The sequence below is a fragment of the Oryzias latipes genome, chromosome 1, assembly GCF_053564925.1.
Source record: "Oryzias latipes strain Hd-rR chromosome 1, Olatipes_Hd-rR_3.1".
Classification (NCBI taxonomy): Eukaryota; Metazoa; Chordata; class Actinopteri; order Beloniformes; family Adrianichthyidae; genus Oryzias; species Oryzias latipes.
Genome location: NC_136237.1, coordinates 7,374,581 through 7,391,489, shown reverse-complemented (window position 1 = coordinate 7,391,489; position 16,909 = coordinate 7,374,581). Strand labels below are relative to the sequence as shown.

The following is a 16,909-nucleotide window of genomic DNA, read 5'->3' as shown; positions in this document are numbered from 1 at the left end:
CTTTCCCGAGGAGTATTTTTCTTGTAGTGTATAATTGCTCACATACATTCCTCACCTTCTTCTAGAATGTCACATTTGTAAATGTGCAAATACCCCTGTCTCGAGGAATCCTACAAGTGTGCCTGTTTGCTTTCTTGTTCCCTCCTCAACCTTGTATCAAATGTCACATCTGCCTGTTTAAATGGCACTGACTTCACTTAACACAGGGACTTGGTTGGATCCCTCTTCCACTTAATGCAATTGCCACCGTGTGTCAGGAGAGAAATTACACGGCCGCAGACATACGCACTCAGATGCGCTGACATGCACCTGCATAAAAAAGGCTGCCGTTAGCCTTCTTTCTCTTTTCTGTGCCCCTTTTTTCCCTCCCAGATGCTGTGGAAGAGAAAAACTCTACAGGCCTGTCTGTGTTCACCCTATAGGTCCACGGTCAGTTTCTTTCTCATCACCTGCTTGTGAGTCCATCAAAATCAATGAAGAGAATCTGGATACTCAGTCCTCTGAGATGCTTTAAAGGTGTGTGTGTGTGTGCATCAGGGGACATGGTATCAAGTCCAAGAGGCAGAAGTGAAGGGAGGGAGCTTATTGAATACCATAATAGATTCCCGCTCGCAATCCCCCTCCCCTTCAGTTCTTTTGCACTGGAACTCTAGAGGTGACCTCATCTCCTCAGATGTCTGTTATAAGTAGCACGCCGTTTCACTGCCAAAATACTGAATCGATCCCACAGCAATTTATTCTCCCATTCAAATCAATTTTATATGGTATAGATGAACAGTTTCCATTTGACTAGTGATATCAACTGAACAAAGACATGTTAATTAAGTCATAATGTTGAACTATTGATTTGATTTTTGATTTGAAATGGTTTATTTCAAGCAATCAAATAGAAATAATACACAAAAACAATATAATCATCAGTTATACATTCATACGGTAACTAATCAAACTTAGGATAATTAGACATAATTAATAAATATTGCTTGAAAGGGAGTGGAAGGAAGCGAACTTATATAATCCCACCCCGTTATACTATAACCATTTTATTACATGATTTATCAATATCCGGTTCCTAGGTTTTATCAGACAGAATTAATAATCATAAGGTATCAATAAAGCACATGACAAAGATGAATTACTTAAGTACTACGTCAAAAATAACTATTTTAGAAATCAACATGGCAAATGCAGCATCTGAAATATATGCAAATTATGTTAAAACATAATACTATATCAGTAAAATAGACACAACACTGTTTCAGGAATTTTCATAGCAAAAATTTCATCAAGTATCAAAAGTTAAAAACATGTGCAAAGTTATGCTACATTAGCAAAGATTTTTGAATCAATTAATCAATTTAGGGAGCTAGTGAAGTACTATCATCAAAAGTCAATCAATTTAACAATTTTCAAAGGTGATTAATCATTTGTTTTACTCTTTTTGTATTTTTTTTTTTTTTTTTTTTTGTATTTTTCTTTTTTTTCTTCTTTTTTTTTATATAATAAAGTAATGCTGTGGGGGAAAAATAAAAAGGGTCCATAAACTGTCGAATTGTCCAAGGTTGGCGTTTCTTCTTTTACTGATAACAGCCGATTTTCTTGGTTTAAACAGTTAATAGTTTTCTTCCATGTTATGTCTGCAGACATTAGATTCAGGTACATATCCTTCTTCAGCTGATATCAGCTGCGGTGAAAGTTGAGGTCAAGTTGTCTGCAGGTCAGAACTCTGCTGCTATTCAGGTTACGTCAGGCATACGGAGAAAGTGATGATTCCAGGTGTCATATTTCTTGAAATTATTTGGCTCTTTGATTTATTACTCCACGTTGTTTCAGACAACCGTAATCAAGCACTTCTCAAAGTCCTTCATGGTGTTCACGACCAGAACCTTGGACCGGTCCTCTGGACCGAGCGGTTTGACGTAAATCCTGCAGCCTTTAACCCAAGTGTTCTCAATCTGCTTACGCTTCCTGAGAAGCCGTGCATGTTTTGAGATTTCAGCATTCCTTCTGGTCAGATGGTCGTTCAGATAAACAGCCGAACCTTTCAGGTGTTTCCTTTGGTTCATCAAAGCTAGCTTGTGTTTGTGATTCACAAACCTGATGAGGATCGCTGGTTTATCCGTCTCCTTTCTCCTGGGGAGCAGGTGGCAGGTCTCGATGGTATTGAGATCCAGGGAAATCCCTTTAGATGTGAGAAATGAAAGTATTTGCTGTTCCAGCGACGCTGCACCGAACTCCGTATTAGAACTGCTAGCTACGCTAGCGCTAGCATTAGCAGTGCTAGCTCCTGCTGCATTCAGCTTCGCTCGAGGCTTGATTGGTACTCCAGTGAGAATGACATTATTCATCCTTACTTGCTGTTCAACATCGTCCAGTCTTTTCTCCAGAATCTCGACCCGGTTTTCTCGCTGCTCGTTTTGAGCCCGAAATCTTCGGAACTCTTCCATCATCTCCCAGAGTGGTGTTAGCTTAGCCGACACTTGATCCATAAAACTTTTCAGCGTTTCTTGAATAATGTCAAGAGACTTTTTGAGCTCTTCATATTCCTGGGGTTTCTTCGGGGGCATGGTCAGCTCTCTTTTTTGGAGAAAAATCAACTTTTTAAGTAATTTGAAGATAGTTGTATTCGCAGAGAGGCACGCCACGCGTCCTGCTGTATAACCCGGAACCGGACTATCAAACTATCAAAAAACACTTTTGTCCTAAAAAACTACAGTCTCTTTTATCGCGTGGGAAGTGTTCCATAAAAAACAGTGCTAGGTGAAATCCTCAAAGTAGGATTCAGATGTTTTAACACTCTTGATTATCAGGCAGGCGTGGAGATTGTTACACTTTTTTCTCTTGTTCAAACTCTCAAACTTCAAACCTTCATAGAAAAATAAGTCCAGTTTTATAGAATGAATACAAAGATCCGCCAATCAGCACGCGGCGCAGTGCGCTGTTTAAAAAATGAAAATAAAAAAATAACTGCAAAGTTGCAATAAAAATAGCAGAACAGCGAGAACATGAGAGGCAAACCGCAAGATAGCGAGCGAACAATATAATGAAGAATTTTTCAGCCAAATAAAATTAAGTACAACTTGCGCTGGAATAGAAATCGCACTGTAGGATTTAAGTGTAATGGTTCTGAACAACTCCATGAAGTCTAGCATAAAGCTGCGTTCATATTAAACTCTAATCACGTGTCAAATTTATGTCTGCTGCCTTTCTTTCGACCGGCGTCAAATACGCCTATCGACGCTCATCCAAAACTGTGTTTATAAACTCCACGCGTACAGATGCGCGGTTCGGCTGCAGCTCACCGCTTCCCCAGGGGATGGTTCAAATGCAGCGAAGAATTTCCCCATTGTGGGATGAATAAAGTATCAATTACTATTATTATTATTATTTATTTATTAATTTTTTGTCCTCAAAAAGTATTGATAAGAGTTTCGTTAAAATACCGGATCGATAAGCAGTATCAATAAGAGTAGTAGTACCGTTAAAACCTTAACGATACCCATCCCTAGTCGGTAGCAAATACTGATGCACACCTACAGTGCGTTATAGTGGTTGTTTGGAGGAAAATAACTAACAAATGAGCTTATGTGTGTTTGTTTTTTTAATATGTCGGACCCCAGTATAAGTCTCACCCCTGGCCAAACAATGAAAAAAATGGGACTTATATTTGGAAAAATACAATAATTACTTTAAAACAACATTAATTAATTGATTTATAAAAATAATATATTTTTAAGTAAATATCAATTCCGTGTTGATTAATTTTTCAAACCCAGATTGAGTTGTTGAAGCGCATAAATCTCCTTCTCACATTTTTTTACTTGTCCTGTTTTTTTCTTCCTCTTTGGCCCACTTTGTTTTTGGACTTGCAGATGTCTAATGAACAAAAGCAGAATTTGCTTTAAAGGTGTCATCTCGGAGAGTCCTTTTGTTTCTGGATCAAGACACTCACGTGCACACTAATGGTCAGCTTATCACACCATTCCAAAAATGTTTTGAGGATATATAGTAAAGAACACAATAAGGACTCTCTTTTTGAAAAGAACTGCCCTCTCATTCCTCATGGACCTCTAAAGGATTTCTGCAGTTTAAGACTCAGTGATAGATATTACAGCACTCAGAAGGCCCTTAAATAAATCGTGTGGGACCCGTCCTTTTGCAGCTGCAGCAACTTAAAAAAATGAAGAGCTGTTTCTTTTGTAGAGATCATAAAGGAAATCCTTCTTGGAGAGCCTTTTTAAAGGACAGTTTAGTGATGTTTGCCACATTACTCAGCAGCTAACTTTGTGGCAACAGATCAGATCAGATGCATCATATTGGTAAACACAGAAGGCATAATCCTACTTAGAGGCAGTAATTCTATGTACTGGATTGCCTAGTGTCCTAATGACTGTAACATATTTTAACTTCCATTTTCAAAAAAACCTCTTCTTGGAATGCTCTCGGTTGGTTTTTCTTTCATTTTGCGTTTCAACTCTGGTTGTGTTTATCAGGATTAGACAAAAACTAGCTGTTGTGAAGTGAGCCTTTTTGACTTTTTGGTGAACTCTGCTGACTCCGTTTTTTATTTTTATAATTTTTATTACTTTTTACTTTTATATGACAGAGTTTTAGGGCCAGTGTACAAACTTTTTTTCTTTTTAAATCTTTGAGAAAAAAGTCATAACTTTTAAATTACGAGAATAAAGTCGTAAATCTACGGAAAACATAAATTGACAAGAAAAAACACCAAAGTTGTCTGCTTATCGGAGCCGTGCTAGAAGATGAAAGATGTGGAGCATTTTTGTGAAGCTTTATTTCCGGATAGGTTTCAAAAACAAAAAAATTCGGAACCTTTTGATGACTCAAAACCAAATCATTGTTAGTGTATCCGGCTTTCTGGGCTTCCGTGTCATTAATGTGGAGTTTCATATGTAAAATAAGGAACTCAGAGGCACGTTTGGGGGCAGAGGAATGCTACTTTATTCTCCCTTTTCAATTACCTACCCAGAAGTCCATTTTGTCAGCTTACGTCATGTAACTGTAATGCGCACAAGAAACCCCAAAGGGGAAGGTAAACATTGTAACATACGTCCAATCCTGCTGATGAAACGTCCCGTTTCAACATAAAACAAGAAAGATTAATGAAAATAGTTTGTTATATTACCATAAGAACGTTGAAAACACCAAAAAAGTGCTCCTCCTCTGACGGAAGCATCACACAGACGTAGAGATTTTGTCTTTGGTGGAGGAAGAAAGGATCGAAGTGGACATCTGCAGGGACACCGATGTCTTCATCAACGGACTGCAGAGATCCTGAAAGCCACCCATCAATAAATAAAACATTAATAAATCGTAAATCAAACAAATGAGCTTCCAAACATTTGAAACGTTTTCAATGAACATTCAGCTTAACTGTTCAACTAGTCAGTCTGTTTTGGGTCTGTGTTCACTTTGAATTGAATCTCGTAAATTTACAAGAAAAAAGTAATAAATTTACGTCTTTAAGTCTGGCAATATAACTTTTTTTGGTGAACAAATATGAAAGGTACAATTCAGTTGTACTTTTCATATCTTGACTTTTGGGCTCTAATAATTGCCAAATCATTTCCTTTTAGCAGTATCCAACTGACTTAGTCACTCTTAATTTTCTTATTTTCTTAATTTTTATTTTTTTCTATTTTGAGTTTGCATAAATGAGTCTTTTGTTTTCTGTTGGATTTTTTGTAAACCACAATGACTTGAGCAGTTCACTTTGAGGATGATTACATGCTGCATGAAGAAGAGTGTCAAGCACCAGAAATTGAAGCCTTGCGTCAGTCCCTTGACTCTGTGGAATGGGCAAAACGGCAGCTTTAAAGGGTTTAACAGTGAGCCTTTCCCGGCTCCGATGGAATTTGAGGGTAACATTCTGATTGTCCACCAGGTTTACTGTCCAGATGCATTTCAGAAAACGTACACAATAGTTTTGGAGCTCAAAAAGAAAATCATTCTGTCAAAACTCACAGGAGATGAGCTCGAAATACAGCAATATGGTCTTTTCTTCATGCTGTTCTAATAAAACTACCGGTAGTCTTATTTCATTGCCAATGTGTAAATGTTTACATTGGTAAAATGTATCTTATTTTCAAGATAAAGAAGTATTTTTATTTACTTTTTTTCAAATAACAGTCCCTAGATGTCACTGTCATTTCCAAACAGTTTGCATTTCTATTGCTTGGATTTAAATGTAAAAAAAACTTATGTATGTACTGTGTGTAAACATCATATGACATTTAACCCCTTCATGCCTGAATTTATTTCCAGATATACTAAAATAATATTCGTCAGTTTATCTTTCTGTTCAAAGTGATGGTAAACTAATTTCAGTTCTGGATTTAGGGTTTGTTCAGACTAGACACATTTGCTTTAAGTAAACCAGAGTTGGTTTTCCCCGATAATCCGGAACAAATTTTCAGTCTGAATACACCCAAGTGGATCCTAGTCCAGGACCAGGATCCCCTCTCGAACACATATTTTGAGGTGGTCTCGGTTCTTTTCCAATCGGACTGAGCTTCGATTCGTTCTGAATGCAATCCATTCTCGGAGTGGAAAAACTGGACCAAAACAGCCACTGTAGCCGACATAAACAGAGTAGGAATGTAGCAACAGATGAGTCGCGAACAAATGTAAAGCAACGATTGATGTGTCATCAAACAGAAATAAAGAGTCTGTTTATTTGATAGAATGTTTATTTTAGCACCGCTGAAATGCTTGTTGTTGAATTTTTGTTGAAGTTGAACTTAAAGTGACTTTGGTGCAGGTATATATATATCTATATATATAGGTAGATCTTTTGGAGCTTGTCTCAAAAGTAGCTCCCATGCCAAAAAAGTGTGGGCACCATAAAATACTGGTGTACCCTAACTCAAGTGCTGATATGTTTTGCCTGAAGTGGCCCAGTGAAAGCATCAGCATGCAGTCAACACTCACATGGAGGATTCTCATGCTGGAAGGAAGCTGTGGGCCTTTCTGTGCTTTTGACAGAGCCAGTTGTGATCTACAGCAGTATGCCAGTTTATTGAGGAGATATGTATATACACACTCTTCAGTAAGGCGGTAATCCATGACTCACACTGTGTGTGTCTGTGCGTGTGTGTATGTGTGTGCGTGTTTTGGATAAACAAATGTTATCGCAAATCACAGTGTAAGTGTAGGCTTGTGTAAGTATGAGTGTGCGTCACTGGAATGTAAGAGTGGATGATTGGGATAAAACACAATAAAACAATAGTGTGTGCGTCCCTTAAGGAAAAATGTATGTAAAGCCAGATTAAGGCTAATCCCCTTTTTTTTAAATGGGGAAATATGACGTCACCGATTTCAGAATAATCTAATTTATCTCATCTAAAATCTCATCAATAAGATCAATTCACGAATCCACTTTGTTTATTTATTTTTTAACTTGTTCTGTCCAACAGCTGAGCAAACAGATGAGAGCAGAAAGCCTTTTGTGTCAGACATATTTTACTTGTAGACATTGTTTGGGACCCTCATAAAATGCAAAAGAGGGGGAGAAGGCTCCATCATTAAGTGATTGTAGTCTTCAATGATCCTAAAAGCTTTGAAATAATGTCAGGAAAGAAAAAAAACAATTATACAGCAGACTATACGCTTTTTTCTGGAAGCTTAATACACATCAACTAAGTAGCAGGACATTTCTGAGTCCATTTTGGATTTTAAACTGTTTTTAGAATATGAAAAAAACAAGAAAAAGTTTGGTCACTCCACCACGATATTTTTTTCTGCCCTATACTCTTTAGCTCTTTTTTCTATTTTCTCATTTCTTATTTTTGCAAGGTTATATTTAATGGCATGCTTATCACAATAATAATAATAAAAAATTTAATTTAGAATGTGCTTTACATTTTAGGTAAAATCTCAAAGCGCTACAATGAAGGCAGGAATAACAATGGTTTAAAATATTATCATTACACCGTTTAACTTTAGACTGGTAGAATTTTTTGATGTGGCCGCCTGGATATGCCTGATATCAGCTGATCCAAAGTCACATTTACAAATTGTTGTGTAGTTTGCTGTGGAAACATCTGATGGGATTGGCCGACAGGAACAAAAGTCTTAACGTAATACCTTTATAAGTTCAGAGGGGACTAACGGGATTGGCAGTGTAAGAACTTGACACACCATACATGCTGTTGAGACTACCATAGCACTAACTACAGTCTGTTGCCTATCCCTATCTACGTGCAGTGCAAGCCAGAAAACACAAAAAACATAAAAATAGATGACAAATTACAGGACTAAAAATCAAGATTTGCTTGTCAAATTAACCCATCTTTTCCTTGGGGTGCTCCAATGGTCTGCTTGTGATCAGGATTTGATTGAGATTAGGTCAGCGGTGTAATATCCTATGTCTTCTTGATGTAATCCCTGTCTGACTAGAGCACTTCTTCTTGCTTGCCTTACAAAAATGACAGTTCGTGTCCATTATCACTGCATTGTAAACTTTCCACTCTGACTGTAGCCAGGGATGAAATGTAGCCACGCCTCAGTATGCTCAGTATGTTTTCTTGTTGTGTGCATTTCCAGTCACATAATTGACTGTAGATAAGAGTACAGGAATAATCAAAGGAGCGTTCATTACACAGGGCCCTTTGTTTCATCAAGTCAGAAGGGAGAATAGACTATCATCCTGCATGCGCTCAAATGCCTGGTGTTTAGAAAAAAGCATTTGTAACACAGATTAAAGTTTTGTCAACTAAGTATTCTTTTATAAAGTGTCAGTAAATATTTGAATAAAGACATGTTATCATTGCAGAGAGTACATCTGTTACATGGTCATGCAAGCACAATAAAAACAGTTTCTTAACAGCCGCAGTGCTATAATAGAACTATAGTCACTGTAGCAGGAGCAAATATCAGTGAATTTAAATAAAAACATAAGTAGTAGGTAGTATTTGAGTGGTAGTACATCCGAAGTTGAAGACCCTATTTTTCCAGATCTCTCTGCTTGGAGGGATAAATGTAGGGGTAGGGAAACGATCCAGATTTGGCCTACATCTGTGGGTGTTACATTTTTGCGTGGATATGGCCCTTACGACAATGGCCTCCCCAGAAACCCAAAAATAGAGTTTTTGATCAAGACCAGTACAATAAATCTCCCAACCTTTCCCTGCAATCCACTAGCAATTTTATTGATGACCAGCACAAAACTCCTGATTGAAGAACCTATAACTGTTGCAAACTTCTGAAACCAATCACTTAACTTGTGCAGCCATGTGTTTTCTAAGCGGAATATACTCTCTTTTACGATAAACAAATTAAATATTAGGCAAGAATAGCAGCATCAACCACAACTTAGGTAGAAATTGGAGCAAAAACTGCCATATGTTTAAAAAAACTAGAAGTTACGAATGTCCAAAAGCTTTCAGTTTATACAACCAAAGTTACAGTCTACACTGTAAAAACAATTGACTTTCCCTTTTTTTATCAAATAAATATAATATTTCCCTTGCCTAATCATATGTGAAGTGAGTTTATTCATGTTCCAGGAAAAGATGAAATCTGCCAAATGTGGCTCAGCACGAACAAAGCACGGTTGGTAAAGTGTCTGCCATTACTTTTAAATAAAAAATGCCCTACGGGAGGTAGACAGTGACAGATAGAGAGATGGAGACACACAGAGACGAAAATACCTCTTAACTGTTAAGATACACTTTACATACACCAATCAGAGATTCATATCATCACATCATCTGCTCATTTAATTCACCTGGTTGGAAAAATGTTTTTGCTATAAGCAAAAACATTTAAAACTGTGTGATACATAATTTAGTTCCTTTCGTTTAATCAGCAGAGAAAGAGGAGATGTGTGTAAAACTGAGTTACTCCAGGATATCGCCTCTTTTCTGTGTTTTGTTCTTGACAAGAATTTTTGAATTTGGGGCAAAGAAAAATATAAAACTAAGTAATCATGGTAAATCAGTGGAGAAGAGGATCTTTTAGTCTGGCATAGGAAGAATTCACCAAAAGAGCAAGTTAATCTAAAGGAAGACAGCTGTACTGGTTATTCTAGACGTGGGGGGGTTCATTACATCGATCGCAATCGACCAGTTGATCTTCAAGGACATAAGGGTAAATCGTAGGGATAAATATAAGATAAATAACCAAAAAATGAAAATATAGTTCCAAAAAAATCCCTCTGCAAATTAAAATTCTCACAGAAAGTATGTGTTCTCTTACTGTGTAGTTCTTGAATTATCAGTACATAAACAATAGTTCATGATACTATGTGTATTAAGAAATACATTTCCATACATCACACAAACACCAAAACTTGAAGAAGAAAATTCAGTCATGCACATTTCTGAGTCCGTAATCACATGATGCACCTTTTCGTGTGATTCTAAAACATTTCAACTTTTTCATACAAACAATATTCACAGTCTCATTGGCTAAAACTATCACTATGTGCATGCAAAGTTTGTGGTGCAATTACATCCCACAAATATATCTTTAAGTTGATAGGAGGAACATTTACTCACATCAATGCTGATATTTTATATCTTGGAGGGAGGCACTGACACCACCCCTAATACTGGTACACATTTTAGTAGGGTTTGAAAATAGCAACTCTGTTGTGATTTGAAAATAAAAATATGCCTACAATCTCTTTCTTTGAAAGCTGATTTTCCTCCATGCAGGACCACAGCAGAACTACGTTTTCTGCTAAACTGAGGAACATGTGACCCAGATTCTGAGAATTTCCCTTTTGCTGTTTGTGCTGTTCCACCACGGTTTGCTATACTAAGCAAATATTTAGAGCAAAAACTGCTCCAGGCACCGCAAAAACATCAACACCTGAGCCATGCTGGGGGGGTGTTTTCTAATTACTATCAGAGGTAAACACAATCTTTTTAAGCTTAGGGGCGAGGGCGCTTAAGTCTTATTGCGAGCTATATTGTATCATTTGCTTGCTTGTGTTTTCTTTTTGTTTTGTCTTTTTTCTCTAATTTATTGTTTCTCATCTGCCCTTGTAAGCGTTCAATACCAAGGAGCCTCTTGAAAACGAGATGTTGCACCTCAAGGGGCTTATCCTCACGTTTAAATGTTAAATAAAATAAATCAATGATCAGTCGGTCTGCCTACTTAAAGGGGGAGACTGAAGGGTGTACTGAAACTGAACAACGACCAGAGGAGATGGAAAGAAATTCACAGACAAACGTGTCAAAGGTAAAGACAAGAAAAGCATCTCCAAGCAGCTCGATGTTTCTGTGTTGAACCTGCGTAGCTAATTCCGAAGTTTAAGGTCCAACACAGATGAAGCCAACCTCCCTGGTGATGGTCTCAGGAGGAAAATGTCTTGGTTCAGCTAAGTAATCTACCTACCTATGTGTGTTCATAAGATGCTATGCAATTTACCCTACGTTGTTTAGGCACTCATTTTCCTGATGCATTGTGGGATATATATTTAGTGCGCTCATTCTAGCTTACTCATGGACACATCTTGATGAAAAAATGTTGCACAACAGTGGCAAGAACCAATTAAAAATAAAATAGTAGCACGTCAAATAAAGATACAGGTTCAATAAGAAAGACGGCAATTGTGATACATTTTTAGAAAAATAAACACAACAGGCAAACACCAACAACTATATTTAAAAGATTCTATATTTACTGTTCTTCTTAGTCTATTTTCTAGTCTTTAAAGATTACATTTGTTTTCCTTTACTGATATGTGCGCAGGACAATAGATATCTTTTTTTCCCCTTTTCCGCTGGCCTGTTAAGAAAAAAGCTGATTTCCATAGCCTTTCTACAGTTCAGCGGACAAGAGAAAAGGCATTTTATTGAAGGTATTTTCCAATTTTCTCATGCAAATGAGGAATTTGACACACCTGGAGATTTTTGTCTAAAGTGTGTTGGTATTTGTGTGGGGGTTTTTTTGTGTCTGTGTGAGGGAGCTCTAACTGAGGGTGCAAGCGCATCGTTCACCAAGTGAAGCAGAACATGAAGAAAATTTTAATCAAGGCTCTTAGCAAGCCCGGTGTGATAGTGGAAGTCAGGGTGTTTATGTGTTTGGAGGTGCACGCGCTGCATGTGGGTGCAGGTGATTGGAAATAGTGTCTGGGGTGTTGTGATGAAACATTAAGACTTCTCCCAACAGTGATAAAGAAGCAAATTGTCCCAAGTGACCCCAGAGTGGCTCCCTGGGAGGGAAAAATATTACAGACTGACTCACTGGTTCAATATGGTTTGGAAATCCAGGTATGTTCGAGCTCTACTGTCTACCAGCATCTATACGCCTACAGCTGATATTCATTTTACTTTTATCCCTCCGGCTGAACTTCCCTGTTTTTCTTGTGAATTTATAGCACTACAGAGATGTGCATATTTCACAATGGACATTTTGTTTTCACAACTATATAAAAAAAATCAATGTTTTCATTAAATAGAAGCTAGAACTTCTACAATGTGAATACATAGAAAAAAAAACGTTTTTTCACAATTTAAATAAAAAGGTCGTATTTTATTGAACCATATTCGGGAAGTTGCATCATTCACACAGCCACGTTTTAATGCTGGAGTCGGGTTTAATCACACTCTTTCTGTGACGTTTGACTGCAGGTGTTCCTGTTAGGATGTAATAAGTAGGGATGTCAAATTATTGCATTAATCTTGATAAATTAATTACAGATAAATTAGCACTTTTAAAAAAAAAAAATGACACTAATCTACATTTTAATCGGTAACTTGTCATTTTCTCAAATATAAAAAAGCGAGAGTCCAGCCGTTTACTTGCTTGAATGTTATATTTGAACTAGGCTAAAATGTGTCGGACATTGTTGTCACTGCAGGTCGTCGTGTCCCTGTATGCGGCACATGCCACGTCGCTGCTGTGATGTCATCAATGTGCGACTTTGTAGTTGTTTAACAGAGCTAACCCAAACCAAGGCCAAAGTTCCACAGCTATTATGTAAGTGATAAAGCCATAGGTGCTTATCATAAGGTGTTCCTTATGATATGTTAATAGGGTACGCAGAGGGCTGAATGCATGGGCCAGTAAACTGTGGAATAAGGATTGTCGACATATATATCATGCTAATAATTAGTAGTTAGTGGTTAATATTTTTTGGATTGCTCGGAAAAGTGCTCCTACTGTATACTAGAGAACTCTGAACATGATGTGTTTGCTTTTTTTCCTCTAATTGTGTTGGAGTCAAAAAAATCATTTTAATTTTATATGTGTTTTTTATTTGCTTTTATTTAAATTGCTTTGTGTTTTTACCTGAATGAAAAGTGCTATATAAATAAAGTTTGAAGTTTCGAAGTTTAAATAATTACAGGTCATGATTAATTAATTGCACAAAAACAAAAAATTAATCGCATGACAGCGCTAACAATAAGTAGTTTACAACCCAGAAAAATTCACGTTTTTTCTATTTCTGTACATGCATTTTTAGAACTAACTATCATTAGTTACCTCCAAAAGGGGTGTGGAACTCAACCCCTCCAATGGCATTGCTCTTTTTCTTTTGGGCTTTTTCTGGTGCATTCTGCCACAGCACAGCGTTTTCAAATCGTCGTTCAGTAGGAGGCGCTCAGCTTCTACCTGCTTCTCACAGGTAAAACGATAGCAGCAGGCTGGGGCTGTGGGGTCACATCATAATGCACTGAAATTGTAACGCTGACACTGTCAGCACCTTCAAGTAGCCTGAAGCAGAGAGAAAACCTTGCGACTGCAATCTTTTCATGGTTTTTATACTGTTGCATCAACAGTTTGCGAATTAGATACCATTCTGCTGGAAATATGAAAGAAAAGTAGGGGAAAGTGGCTGCCTCTCATTCTGCATGCACCGGGGAGTTACCTCCCTAGGCTAAGAAATTTGACTGGATATATAAAAGTTATAAAAAGGGCACAAGTGATTGAAAAGTCAACAGGCGGATGTGTCTGCCATTATGTGCACTGAATGTTAATTATCCAATGCAGGGTAATCAGTAGCATGTCTCGCTGTAGTGCACCATAGCTTTTTCATTTTATTATTTTGACCAAAAGGATAAACCGATCTATTTGATCTATTTCTAGAGTGTCCCCAGCGGTCTTTTGATGATGTTTATGCAGTTTTTAGTCCAAATCAAAAATCATCAGTCATTTTTAAGACATATTTTCTACAGAACGGCAGGAGAAATTCACCTCTGGCCTGTGAGCGAGACTCTGCTCTCCCATTATCTCTTTTTTTCAAACTCTCTCCCACAAACGAATATGGCGAGCAATATTGGAGCTACCCAGCGTACAGTTTAGATTCAGATTCCAGCTCGGATGAGGAAAACAAAGACGTGAGCAAATCTATTTGTCTGCAAGTGGATGCATCAGAATGGAGCGGAGCAAGGAGACTGTGGTCCGCCCATTTCGGTTGGTGCATCACAACTGACAACTTTTTCAAACCCTGACCCCAACCATCGCTCAGACATTTAAAACTTGTGTTTGGTCAAAGATTTCAAACACGTCAGTGAATGGACACATACAAGAATGAAGAAGAAAGAAAACAGTCCCGGTAATTCAAGAATAATGTTTTAAATGTCTCACAAAGTGACATTGAACAAATGCATTTCTCGTGTCAGAGTTTACACACACTAGATACCGTTAACCATAGAGCACTGACATTCATGTCAAACCTCAAATGTGTCACTCATCATTGTGATCTCACCAACACGTTGGATATATTGCTCTCCCTGAGCAGAGGCTTTATTTAATCTACCGAGCCATCTTAAGCCTGCATCCTTTTGCATCTCATGGAAAAATTAAGCGGAGAAATTCTGACCCCAGAAACTCGGATCACACAACCTTTTCATGTTTCCTCCTACCAGAGTCGGAGCTAAAATAGGGGAAAATAGGCTTCTAGCAATGCTGCAGCAGTATCAGCTGCAATCCAAGATAAATCGCAAGATTATAGTTTCATTGCAGATATTCGCGCATCTGTTGAAAGGCTTAGGCAGGCCTGCTAAACCCTGGTCCTCCAGAAATACCACCCTGCTTCCTTTCCACCTCTCCCTGTACTGGTTTCTGCTGATTACCTGGAAATTTGGCCAATTAAAATGTGGAATCACATGAGTCTGGTCATCTTATATAACTAAGGAATTATTCATATTTCAAAACTGCCTAAATCTGTTGCAGCCATCTAACCAGGACCCTCCTCAAAAAGAGATGTTTGATAATATATGAAGTTCTCCTGAAGAAAAGATGTAACAACTTCAATAATAATAAAAATAATAATAATAGCACAATCCTATATGAATTAGTCCCTCACCATTTTTGACAGTTCTTTACTGCTATGTTCTCTCTTGGATGACCAGAGACTTTTTCGTTCTGGCTTTATTTTTCCTAAATCAACAGTAAAATGTGTGTTCATGGCAAAGTTAATTACAAACCATTATTTTCTATTACATGTGCAACAGAAATATTGATTTGCATATGTCTTATAGTTTTGTTCACAAACCATAAAAGTTTAATTTCTTGTATATTAAGAGGCATTTATTGGCTTCATGTTCAATTTAGCACACTGTTGGTCAATGGTTTCACACTGAGCACATTAAAGTAAAACATGTCCACAAGTGCAAGAAGTGTAGTTATTCTTCCATTAGTGAGCTCAAGAAAAATAATGAGCAAACTTTGCTGTTATTTTTCTCTTGGTTGATTTTATGCAACTGGCATGTTGACTTGGTTCCTTCCCGTCCCGCGTTTAAGCCCAGTCAGCTGTGCATGAGGGTGGCGCCAAAACCCCCACCTCGTGGAGAGAAAAAATACTTTCAATTTCCAATATGGAAATGATCTCACCAATTTAATTTGACAATCTGCATTCATGCTTCTCTTTAAAGACAAATAGATGAAATCAGATGGGTGTTGCTGAAGGTTCCAGAATAGAAATATCAACAACTCAAGGAGCGTTTTTATTCTTCATACCTGCTTATTAAGACGTTCTTGGTCCACACTTAGTTCCCACCCCCCGCCGCGTGTGTTAATTATGCCCCTGTGTGGATCAAGGAGGATTTATTAGATAGAGGCAGGCTTAGAGATCTCGCTAATTTGCCTTTTAATGATGAATCATGATAATCCGCACTTGTACTGGACCGGGTCTGAGTGTCTAGAGATGATCACTGATTGACATAAACACATGTGTCAATCAGCTTTCTGTTCTTGTCAAGAAAAGGGGGAACTTTCCCTCCACTGTAACCACTTCCTTCTTTTCTGTCTTTGTTCCTCCAGATTTCCTTTTCCCCTTACTTACCTTAGGAATGAAAAAAACTTTATGGCAGACGGATATTCTTGTGTAGCTCAGCTCATTATGTTGTGATTCCTTCACATCCACATCACGTCACATGTGAATAAAATGGTCAAGTGCTTCCTTGCTTCTTCTGGTTTTACCTTGCTTCTCTACTCCCCATTGGTTTTTCTCTGCTCCCTTTACAAGGTCTGTTTATTTTTCAGCTTCCTGCCCTCCCCCTCCACCTGCTTCTCAGCTCATCCTCTCACATTTTCTCCTACTACACCCATCCCCTCACTCCCTTATTGATTTCCTCACTCTCCCAGTGTCAGCCTTTTCTGCCTCCTCATCACATCTACCTCTTTTTATACAGTCTTCTAAATTTTCCACTCATTTCACCAATTTCTTTCTCTCCATTTTTTTTCCTCCTTACCAGAAGTCCCTGCCAGTGGGCCAAACTTGCCTCTTAAAATAAATCTTTTCCGTCCCGCTGCTGCTTCTTGGGTATTTCCTTTCTTCTAGCAGAGCAATCCTTTTAAACAACGGCCTAAACAATTAATAACAAATAGCCGTCAACTTGTTTTGCTTTCTATGAGCGTTTCTTCCTCGCCACTCACTTTTTCAGAGCCGAATGATGAATGCATGGTAGTAAAGCGTGCCAGCTGTGATGTT

At 37.9% G+C, this 16,909-nt stretch overlaps 1 protein-coding gene and 1 long non-coding RNA gene across 2 annotated transcripts in view; one reads left to right on the top strand and one right to left on the bottom strand.

Annotated features, from left to right (window-relative positions):
* LOC101162429 (zeta-sarcoglycan) overlaps nucleotides 1-16,909 on the top strand; it is a 450,051-nt gene that overhangs the window by 57,630 nt on the left and 375,512 nt on the right. The gene's annotated exons all lie outside the window — the stretch shown is intronic.
* Nucleotides 1-16,909, bottom strand: part of LOC144996687 (uncharacterized) — a 102,991-nt gene that overhangs the window by 41,630 nt on the left and 44,452 nt on the right. The window contains exon 2 of the long non-coding RNA XR_013659557.1: nucleotides 5,147-5,295. This is a non-coding gene — a long non-coding RNA (uncharacterized LOC144996687). The remainder of the gene's footprint in view (nucleotides 1-5,146; nucleotides 5,296-16,909) is intronic.